Source organism: Xyrauchen texanus, chromosome 18 (assembly GCF_025860055.1).
Source record: "Xyrauchen texanus isolate HMW12.3.18 chromosome 18, RBS_HiC_50CHRs, whole genome shotgun sequence".
NCBI classification, from domain to species: Eukaryota; Metazoa; Chordata; class Actinopteri; order Cypriniformes; family Catostomidae; genus Xyrauchen; species Xyrauchen texanus.
In genome coordinates, this window is record NC_068293.1 from 39,200,091 (window position 1) to 39,211,467 (window position 11,377).

An 11,377-nucleotide genomic window follows, 5' to 3' on the forward strand; every position below is an offset into this window, starting at 1 on the left:
TTACCGGTAGTGACATCACGACTATTCGAATTCGCCTCGACTAATCATCTATCGACTATTAAATATCAGTATTCGTGCAACCCCTAGTGCCCCCTCATAAAAATAGGTGTGTGATCCTTTTCAGCCCAAACTTTCTCAGACCGCGTGCCGTCTGCTCGTCACATTACAGGCTGCAGAAGGAAGTGCAGGACAGATATGTAAGTGAACTCGAGAAACAGCTGGTCACTGGGCTGAACTGTGCGTGTTCCCCAGGCTTGTGATCTCATTCGCACCATGAACGTCCCCTGACGTGGCAAAACAGCATCTGAATTTTCATTCATTGCAAATCAAGCTGATGATCAAGCTCAAACCGCTCATATCATCCAGCCATTTTATAAAGCTGTATCTACTTGAGCTTGACATAAATGGAGCATAATGAGAGCACAGAACCAATTCTGTGAACAGAACACAAGATTAACTCCTTAAAAATAATGTATTAGAGTGTAGTGTACTTGACATCCATTTATGATGCAGTGATAAAGACCCTTAGAATCAGTCATCATTTGCACACCCTCAAGCTATTTCTTCCATGGAACACAAAAGGGGATATTAGGCATAACATGCCATAAAATCAGTAGACATGCGGTAATTCAAAGTTGGGCAGAATCTTCTGGTGTTTTCCAGTGGACTTTAAAAAAAATAATAAGATCGAATGGGCAGATTCAATTCATATCAAGCTTTATTGTCAAGATAAACTTAAGTAGACATTGCCAATGCATTTTAAGACACTATACGTACAGATAGTTTAATGTTGTGGCTGATCGGTGTATAAACCTACAACTATCAGTCCATTTGATGAGGCACAGCTGTTCTGTAATTAGGAGCAGGTGATTACAATTTAGAAGGCTAATGAGGTTGATCTCTTAACAGGGACAGCTGTGGGAGGCAATTAGAGTGTCACACATTGACTATTTAACTTTTTTAATGAATTAATTTTAAGTATCATTAAGTATATTGCCTTCTCTGCAAAGGATATGCCTACATCTGATGCTTTTCTTTTTAGAATTTGGCCAAAATAAGATATCTTAAGTAGATATTATAAAATGAAAGCTAATGTGCAGCCTACAATTTGGAACAGCCTTTGTGTCGAAAGCATACCTGTCATGCCTTAAATTGCTGCCTATGTAGCCAGCTTACTAGGCTTTTGAAAAGACCTCATGATATCATTAGGTACATGCATTAAACAATTAGGGTGTTAAAATGAAATTGAGCATAAATAAAAAACACATTTATACAGAATACACTTTATTTTAAATTGAACAATGAACATAAGTTATGTATTAATGCTGCAGTCTGCTCACGTTTTGTCAGAAGTACTATAGATACAAATCAGAGATTCTACTTGGAGCGGTTCACATATTTGGACCTCTAAAGTTCATAATGCCATGAAGGGTTTGTTGTTGATAACAGAAAAATATTATCACTACATGATTTCACCTCTATATATTCTTGCAACATAGTTAACAGTATGGCATATCAAACATATAATTTTTTTTTAAATGACCTTTATTTTTTTTAGCCAGCTCCACATTGGTTCTTTTAAAGAGTTAGTTCACTGAGAAATGAAAATTCTCTCATCATTTTCAACCTCATTCCATCCCATGTGTATGACTTTCTTTCATCTGCTGAAGACAAACAAATATTTTTAGAATAATTTCTCACTTCTATAGGTCCATACAATGCAAGTGAATGAAATTTGAATGCTCCAAAATTGACATAAGGGCAACATAAAAGTACTCCAGACGACTAGAGTGGTTAAATCAATGTCTTCTGAAGTGATATGATAGGTGTGAGTGAGAAACAGGTAATTATTTATATAATTCTGTCTTTTTTTTTTACTATAAATTCTCCCCCCTGCTCAGTCAGTCTCTACTTACACTTTCTCATTCTTCTTCTGGTGTTTTTGGTGATTCACATTTTTTGTGCATATCGCCCCCTACTGGGCAGAGAGGAGAATTTATGATAAAAATTACTTACATATTGATCTGTTTCTCACACAAACCTATCATATCATGTCTAAACACATGGATTTAACCACTGGAGTCATATGGATTACTTTTATGCTCTGTTTATGTGGATTTTGGTGCTTCAAAATTTTGGCACCCATTCACTTGCATTGTAAGGACCTACAGAGCAGATATTTTCTTTTACATTTCTTCATATGTGTTCTGCAGAAGAAAGAAAGCCATATACATCTGGAAAGCCAGGAGGATGAGTAAATTATGAGATAATTTTAATTCTTGGGTGAACTATTGCTTTAATGTTCGCCACGACTGTGAAATCAAAGTTTTCATATAATTCAGCTTGTAATTACCAGTTCTACAAAGACCTGAATGGAGTTAGAAACAATAATTTTATCATGACATGAATGTACCATAAATACAACTAATAAGACCAGAAAACACCTTATGTTATATAACTCAAAAGTCATAAATGGCAGCAATTAATAAAAATTCTCACTACAAAAAAGGAGACACAGATGTTTATTTGAAATGGATCAGTGAAACGTTCAAACAAACTGATTCACTAAAATGAATTGGACTTCCCAGCAGTGCAATTAAGTGAATTTAAGTTCATTTATCCGGTTCATTTACATGAACTGCCCCATTGAACTCATGGGAGTGAGAGGAAGGTTTAGGTATGTGCGTGTAGCAGCGGGGGCGTGGTCGAGCGCCCATCCGGAGAGAGAGAAAGCAGTAAGGGTGCTTGCACCTGAGCTAAATTATGTCTTAAAGTTAACACCTGTCTTTAATTCCAGTGAGCCTGGGGATAGCGGCATATTTATGGGCACGCCACCGCCAGACGGGGAGAGAGAGCGACACGAGTGAAAAGTGACTGGCGTGTCTTATTGAGGGTTTTATATTATTGTGAACTGAAGACTCCGAGAAGTTTATGTGGACAAAGTTTGTGTTACACTGACCTGATTAGACTGAGAAGAGCACAGAGAAGAGTGCATGCAGAGTTTGGAAGCCAGAGAAATAACGAGCCTTACTTGACTGCATCACTGCTCTCTGTCCTCCCTTCCATTTCCGAGCTTGAATGTGTTTCACTGGTTCTGAAACCCGGGAGATTGCAAGTACGCCTCTCAAATAGCCGAGATCCTCCAGTCCCTCGCCGGCCAACATCAGAGCCACCAACAATACCTGCTTGAGCTGCACCAAGACCAGGATTGCCAGTTCTTTGAGATCCTACGAGCTCAAGCAGAGGACCGGCATGTGATCCGGAGCCTTCTTGGCCAGGAGAGAGCCCCGGCCGTGACACCGGACAACTGCAGCCCCCTTCCTGCACGCACTTGAAAATGGGGGCATTCCTTGATCTGTTTGAGCAAAACGCCAAGACCTGTTGTCCGAGGAAGCCCAGCTTACCTCCTGGCCATTGACGACCAGAAGAAAGCCATCCTGCAGCGGGTGGGTTGTAGTCATATAGAGTGTAGAGTGTAGAGCAATACCGCCAGCTCTTCCGGTCCTTTAAGTTGGGGAAGACCGACCGCCTGTTTGCCTTCTCCCAACGGCTCAGAGAAAAAATGCATGATTTATAAAATAAAATAAAACCAGGCTATAAAGTTTTGTCCCTCAGTCTGAACTTCACTTGTCATATCTAGACTGGACTACTGTAACGCTCTCATTGCAGGCTTCCCTGCTTGTGCAATTAGACCTCTGCAAATAATCCAGAATGCAGCAGCACGTCTGGTCTTTAATCAACCAAAGAGAGCACGTTACACCACTCCTTGTCTCTCTCCACTGGCTACCGGTTGATGCACGTATCAAATTCAAAGCTCTGATGCTGGCATACAGAACAGTCACTGGGTCTGCTCCAGCACACCTAAAATCATTTCTGCAGAGCTACACGTCCACTAGAAGCCTGTGGTCGGCTAAGGCACGTCGACTTGTTGTACCAACACAAAGAGGCACCAAAACACTTTCTCGGACTTTCAGCTTTATCATACCACGTTGGTGGAATGACCTTCCCAACTCCATCCGTGAAGCAGACTCACTCTCTGTCTTCAAAAAACGACTTAAAACATGTCTTTTCCAAGAGCACTTAATTAGTCTCTAACAAAAAACAAAAAAACATTTTCACTTGTATATGTCTTGAATACTATTCTGATCCTAGTGAAACGTTGTAATATGGCACTTTTGTACCACTGTCTCCTTAAGATGATTCGCTTGTGTTTTCCTCTTTTGTATGTCGCTTTGGATAAAAGCGTCTGCCAAATGAATAATTGTAAATGTAAATGTAACTCAACCCCATCACACCAACCATTTTCAGTCCATAAAATGTTTGGTTTCACCATTATGTGGCATTATTAACCAGAACTGACATCATTCAGCTTTTCTCAACAGTGTGGTGCAGAAACAGGATAGAAATGTCATAAATTGTAGACATATTTTGAATTGTATTATAGTAAAATGGGTATGGTAAAGCTCAACAACCCATCACATGAAATTAAGATATTAAATCAATGTATTAACTGTATGTATGGCATATGGTCTTCTGTCGTGCACCACACAAGAAACAGTGGCCATTTTAAGCAAAAAAACAAACCAAAACAAACACAACTCCATCACACACAGCCCTATCACATTTCATCACTGTCAAGTTGAGCTATTCACGACATGCATTTATGAATATTGAAACAAAAATATGGAATAGTCAATATATTATACGTTGACAAATTCTACATATTTACTTGCATTAAAGATGGTGGAAGAGTTGTGATGGGGTTGAGACGAGAGTGAAAATTGTGAATAATTAAAATGGGAACACAATTATAATTTAATGTATTGTTTGCTGACCCCTGCTTGACATGTCAGGGCTAGCACAAAAAAGTTGGGGGTTTAATAAATCTGAAGTTAATAGATTTAATGAGTCCACAGACACAATTTGCCTTTTTGTAGCTTCATCACATAAAATACAAAAACTGTCATAAATATTATATTTGTAGTCAATAATATGGTACGAGGGACACATGAGCAGTAGATGTTTATTCCATAACCAGTGTGTAGAATCAATTTTAAACCATTTCCTTTATGTCCGTGACAGGGTTGAGGTAGGAAAATGTGTTTTTTTGGAGGTTTAATATGTGCCTAATTGTGTGGCATATTATCATAATTAATCAAATGTAGTTCAATTAAATCCAAGTTGAAATATTTCTGAATCCCAGAAATGACCCAAGGACACAAGGACAGTCACAGTTTGCGTTTGTTTTATGGACTGATTTGGGCTTTTGTTTGTGTTTTGTATAGTCTGAACTGACAGGTTGGTGAATAGTTGGTTGTTTCCTGGTCCAACTAAATTACCTGAACTCAATGCAAAAACATTTGAACTCATCATGCTTTTTTTATTTATCTCAAAGCACTTCCACATTCTCCTGCGACTGGGCTGCATGTTTCTCTGATAAAAGGCAGTAGGTGGGGATGAGGGATGGGGTGGAGGCAGGGTGTGCTTTGCATGCAACAGGGCGCTCCATAATGTTATTCCTCTCTCTGTGTTTGATGGGTGGGAGGTTTGCCAGAGAGCTGTGTGTGTGATTATAGTGTCAAATGCATGCCACATGTCTGGTCTTACCATCTCTCTCTCTCTCTCTCTCTCTCGCTCTGCCTTACTCCTCCTCAGAGGTGCGATGCACCTGCTTTGTGCCTCTCAAGTCCTTTAACAGATCATTTCCAACTAGCTTTCAGTCATTAATTCAATATGGATGTTGTTTGGATCAGGAGTGGCTGCCCCCACGTGCCCCCCTCTAGAGCCACCACTGGTTTAGATACAGAGGGCTAAATGGACAGATCTGTGCCAGTTATCTTATAGAGTAGATCTGAAAATGACTTTTTAGTGTTTGTGGAAGTGGTGGTCAAAGTGTTATGCTGAAAGGTTCATATCAAGAGGAATGAAAGTTTCCTTGATCTTTTGAGAGGAAAGAGCTTGATGTGCTATAGAACAGTTTTGTAACTTTAAGAACCCAAAAATTCCTCATCCGTCCAAAAACAACATTCATTAAAAGTTAGCTGCAAAATTTGCTTATCCTTGCAGTATATAGATATTATCCTGTGAAAACAGTAAATATTTCTGTTGTGGTGGAAAAATGACACACTTCAGCTTTAATGTACGGATGTTCTACAAAGGTAATAGTCTATTTTATTGATTTGAAGCTATTTTGACACCCATGATTACAGAATTGTCCAATTTTCAAATGGCCCTAATGTTTAAATAGACTTAGTCAGTTTCAGAGAGAGTTTTTTTTTCTGTAACCTAGCCATTGCTTGTTTTTTGAGGGTTAGTGGATAGAATATAACGTTTGTACAGTATAAAACCATTATGTCTATGGAAAGTCCCCATAAAACATGGAAGACCAAAATGTGTGTGTGTGTGTGTGTGTGTGTGTGTGTGTGTGTGTGAGCGTGTATTTATCACTTTGTGGGGACCAAATGTCCCCATAAGGATAGTAAAACCCGAAATTTTTGACCTTGTGGGGACATTTTGTCAGTCCCCATGAGGAAAACAGCTTATAAATCATGCTAAATTATTTTTTATGAAAATCTAAAAATGCAGAAAGTTTTCTGTGAGGGTTAGGTTTAGGGATAGGGTTAGGGTCATGGGATAGAATATATAGTTTGTACAGTATAAAAACCATTATGTCTATGGAAAGTCCCCATAAAACATGGAAACACAACTGTGTGTGTGTGTGTGTGTGTGTGTGTGTGTGTGTGTGTGTGTGTGTGTGTGTGTGTGTGTGTGTGTGTGTGTGTGTGTGTCATAAATGTTGGGTACAAACTTTCACGGTCAAATCAAGCAGGACTTGATTGGATGTTTTGATTATCATTTTATGTGATATTGTAAAACTGGATGATGTCATCTGAGCTTGCCATACCTTGACATTTGGTGAATTTACGCTCTGTTAAGCATGCAGCCCCAGCCTTTCAAGATACTAGTACTTGAGTACTACTACTTACGCTTTTATTTACACTCTGCCAAAAGCATTAAAGTGTTTTAACTAATCCATTGTAGTCACTGGAGAATGTGGTGTACTCTAGTGTTTGACAGTATAATAAAGCACAGCTTCATCAAAGCATGGAAGTTCAGCAGGTCAAGCTAAAAGCAGCATCTTCTGGTGTTTTGTCTATCGAGTTCTGACATCACTTCTGTCCTGGTATATGCGGTGGAAACCGAAGACGAGCGACCAAAGCCTTGACTCCCTCCCAGACGCAAGTCAACATGCAACATATTACCATTCACCCCTCTCCAATAGATTTGACATCAGCCGGACACAAAAGGCAGATGTTCGGACACGGTGTATGCTTCTCCAGTAAGGTTTACATGCAGTTTGTTTATTGACTTCTCTGGTCGGTAGAGTTTCCACCAGAGGGCCACTTCCGTTAAAAAACGACTGTGTTTACAGTTGCCGTTTAAAGTAAACACTCATGCATATGCATACATGCTGCTGCTCTCGCTGTTTTGGCAGACCACTTCCCAAGATGGGACTGATCACAAACAGTCCTGACACATGTCAAACTAGGGCATGAATAAAACACTATGCTATGGTTTTTTAATGTACAGAAGACAGATCTGTGATCTCCAAATTCATTTGATTGAATCAATGAAGTAATGAAGAACTATAAGATGAAATGTATTCACATGAAGTCAGTTTTTTGTGGTTACAGTCAAAAACAGTAATATTTGTTCAGATAGTTGAACATTTGTAGGACATAACATAACTGAAAAGTCCTAGTAATAAGGTAATTTTTTCAGTTTTATGATTTGTATTTATTTTTTTTATTTATAGTTTAGCAGAGAGTGAAAAAGAAATGGTGGCGAAAATAGAGGGAACAAGATCAGGAATGGTTCGAACTCATGGTGCCACATCTTACCATTTATCGGGTCAGGGCTAGACTGGTAATCTGGCATACCAGGCATTTTCCCAGTGGGCCGACACACTTTGGGGCCAATCAGGGCGTACTAGCATCAGGAGTACCGAGCGGGCCGGTGGGTCGGGCGCGAAACGTGCTTAATGGGGCGTGCTAAGCAAAAATGAGCCACTGCGTTATGCAGAATGGACCACAATGTGGCGATATGCAGAAAATCACAACAACCACCCCCTCCCCGTTCAAAAGTTGGGCCAGTTGCTATGTAAAATCCTGGGCCGATTTCTCTCCCAGTCCAGCCCTTGGTCAGGTTCTCACATTTAAATGGCATAAGTTTATCCAGTTTAACAATGACAGCATATGTTGGCCAAAACAATGTCTTGAAATGTTTGTATGTTACCTTTTCCATTTTTTTTAATTATTTTGTTCAATTTCATGAATTGTTTTGTGCCTTAATCTATTATTTAATCTATTTATTTTTGCTGAAAAGCCCACTGTAGGCTGTGTAAGTTGTAGATATGCCGTAAACAGATGCTTAGAGTTTGTTCTGATGGTCATGAGCGAACTTGCCCTTCCCCCAATGTACACATAAAACCTACACAACTGGATTAATGGCAGGTTCCATCAGGACAACTTACCCCACGTGCCCCGCTATTGGAGCAAATTGTCATAGAAGGTCGACGGTGAAAATTAAAACAAATTTTTTTTTAATGAAGACTTAGAGGTATGTGGTTATAAAGAAATTGACTTTCAAAAATAAACCTACCCTGAGAAATATTCGCTGGAGTGACAACTAGCCGCGGTGTCCTCAATATTTTTCATATATTGTGTAAAATGTACATATGTAGACTTAGTGAAACCATTAGAAATATCAGATCAATTCTTTTGAATGGTTTATCAGTCTAGTGTGATGATCAGTTGCACCCCGGCCCACCACATTGTCTCCTACGGCAGAGAGAGAATGCGCAGCCCGTTTCCACCAACTCTAATTCAAAGCACATTTCTCCAAGTGCGGCTCAGAGAGGGGATGTGGCTAAAACAAATAAAAGAATCATAAAGGAGGGATCAAAGCAAGCCTGCAAATCCATTCCTTCTGGGTAAAGAGTCTTTTATAAAAAATAAAAAAAAAAATGAAAAGAAATCCCACATCCCGAATACATATCTCATGCAACGGATCACTGGCAAACGCGTGCCTGTGTTGGATTGATGGAGCGGACACTGCTGGCATGCCTTGCCTAACGCCTCCATACTATTTCACTCAGCTAGTGTGTACAGTACGAGGCCGTTTTCATCAAGCTTTTATAGGGGGAATACAATACCATTTAAAAGTCGATGTCCACTTGAGAAAATGCTTATTTTTTGCATTTTTCTACATTTTCAAGACTCCACAAGTTTGTGCAAAACCTTATGATCCATGTTCTCTAGCATGATTTGAGAATGTTCCAAAGAGCATCTTGTGTGCTTCAACAGACGGAAAGAAATCTGACGTTTTGTACAAAGGAGTTAAAGGGATAGTTGACGCCAAAAATGTTTTATTCTGGTATCAAATGTCAGGAATAATGTGACTGACAACCTCAGTAACTGTTCTCTTTCATTGCATTTCTTTTCTCCATACAATGAAAGTGAATGGTGACTGAAGTGAATAAAATAACAAGGCTAACATTCAGTCTAACATCTCTGTGTTCCATAGAAGAAAGTAAGTCCTGTAGGTTTGGAATGAAACAAGGATGAGAAAATGGTAACTGAACATTAATTGTTGTGTTAAAAATAATAATAATAATAATAATTATTACGAGAATAAAGTTGAAACATTATGAGAATGAAGTAGTAATATTTTGAGAATAATCTCATTATTGGCTTTTTAATAAGAAAGCCAAAGTTGCACAAATGATGTTGTTACACAATAATACATTTGTAATATTTTGAGAATAAATTTGCAGGATTTTGAGATTAATATTCTTAATGAATTAATATAATTGAGACCGTGTCATAAAATTGCGAATGTAATCATGTAATGCTGTTACTTAATTCTCGTAACATTACAACTTCATTTTCAAAACATTACTACTTGCTAACTTTTAATTATCATAATTGTATGACTTTAATCTTTAAATGCTATATCTATATTCTCGTCATTTTTACTTTATTCTCAAAATATTAAGACTTTATTTACTTAATATTACAACTTCATACTCGAAATCATACATTTTCATTTTAAATTTTAACATAACACTAAAACAACATCATATTTTAATATGGCCAATGTCACAAATTTGTGTATTTGATTAGTGACCAAATAAAATTGTGCATAATCTTACATTTTTCATATTTGTTTTAGGCCAATTTTATTTTTTATTTTTTTAAGTATTTAACTTTACATGTAGCTTTACATTTTTTAAAATCCTAAAACATTTCTATTTATTTCCAGGTTTAAATTTGATGTTGAATCCCAGATTTTTAATGTAGACTCTTGACCTGCACTGTATGCGGGTCTTCATGTATGTACTATATGTATTGGGGTCTTGAAGACAGATGTTGGCACGCACTTACAACCGATTATAAAACGCAGGCCACCAGGAAGTCAGTAATGCTCTCAAGGCTTGTGCGCCTGGACAGGAACATTTGGTGACCACTGTGAAGATATCCCTCAACACAGCTGCATTGTACTCATGATCTGCAAAAGAGCATAAAAGTCTGGCATAACCTGCTTCATTTAGCCTCACAGCTGAGCAGATAAACCCCCAGCCCACATACACACTCACAAACGGACATACTGTAGATCCTACTGAAGGGTGAGGTGTTTTCCCAATGAAAGCGTTCTTGCTCTCTGTTCCTTTCTTGGACATCCGGCAAAGTAAAGTCAAAAGATTCTGGGTAAATCTGGACCGGAGTTACACTTTGCACGCAGCGCATACTTACGGCATGATGCATTTGTGCTCGTAATGTGCAAATGCTGTCGTTTTACACAGGGTTTCACAATAGCTTGTCTCTGTATAAGAAGAAACAGAATGCCATGTCTTTCCAACAAAATCCAACAGATCCAAAAGTAGGTATAAGGTGGGAATGGCTACTTGTAGATTAAAATGGCTACCAGCTTAAACTGCATTTTCCAACTGGGACCGGATCAAAGTTATCTATTTTTTGTTTTCGTGTTTGGCATAAACCACACAATGACTTAATTTACCCAAAAGTATGATGATGAATCTTCAAACCCTCTGTTCAACATATCGTAACACAATAAACTAATGGGAAATACATACATTATTACAAGCCTTGCTTGTAAACTTGGCTGATTGTTTGACTTTCTACAAGCTGAGAACTGACGCAAGTTTATTTCCCAACCTCTCAAATCTTCCCTAAACACAAAAGGTCACTCTGTGACACTTGCCCAGTCAAGAAAGTTGAAGTCTTTGCCATTACCACAAAAGACATACCCTTGGGTTAAGTCAATAACTCATCCAGAAAACAAACTCTGATGTCTG